At 30.8% G+C, this 906-nt stretch overlaps 1 protein-coding gene across 2 annotated transcripts in view; it reads right to left on the reverse strand.

Moving 5' to 3' along the window:
* The window catches only part of LOC102676957 (serine/arginine repetitive matrix protein 2), a 12,075-nt gene that overhangs the window by 8,415 nt on the left and 2,754 nt on the right, over window positions 1–906 (reverse strand). The gene's annotated exons all lie outside the window — the stretch shown is intronic.

Below are 906 nucleotides of genomic sequence, written 5' to 3' on the forward strand. Positions count from 1 at the left end.
CTAAATTACTCCAGAAAAAATATTGAATATATAAGAATATATGATAAACGTATATCCTTTCCTAAAATTTCTTAAATTAACAATATCCATTGCACACAAAAATAGATAATATGGATAAATTACTCCAGAAAAAATGTTGAATATATAAAAATATGTAATAAACATATATCCTTTCCTAAAATTCCTTAAATTAACAATATCCATTGCACACAAAAATAGATAATATGGATAAATTACTCCAGAAAAAATGTTGAATATATAAAAATATGTAATAAACATATATCCTTTCCTAAAATTCCTTAAATTAACAATATCCATTGCACATAAAAATAGGTAATATGGATAAATTACTCCAGAAAAAATATTGAATATATAAGAATATTAAAAATAATAAATGTGTATCCTAAAATTCCTTAAATTAACAATATCCATTGCACACAAGAATAGATAATATGGATAATATGGAAAAATTATTTCAAAAGAAATATTGAATATATAAGAATATATATATAAAAATGTATTCTAAAATTCCTAAATTAACAATATCCATTGCAACAAGAGATAGATAATGTGGATAACGTGGAAGAATATATCCTGAGGCAGAAAGATAAGTGGATTTAATTTTTTTTTTCTTAACTCGAAGAAATGATTGGGAAGCATCAAGATGGAGACAAGTAATAGGATCGTACCGATGCGGTCGAAGGCATCGAAGATGCAGCCTATTTAACGCTTCTCGCGTAATCATGACCACGTATCGGCTCGGGCGAGAGTGTATACGCGCATAGGCGGGGCATAATAATTCATCAGGACGCTCTTTCTGCATGGAAGTCGAAGGCCGCGGTGGCACGCGGGTCTGTGGTCGCGGCCACCTCGATATGGGCTGGCGATACGATATCGAGATGGTTA

The sequence above is a fragment of the Apis dorsata genome, unplaced genomic scaffold (assembly GCF_000469605.1).
Source record: "Apis dorsata unplaced genomic scaffold, Apis dorsata 1.3 scaffold_174, whole genome shotgun sequence".
NCBI lineage: Eukaryota > Metazoa > Arthropoda > Insecta > Hymenoptera > Apidae > Apis > Apis dorsata.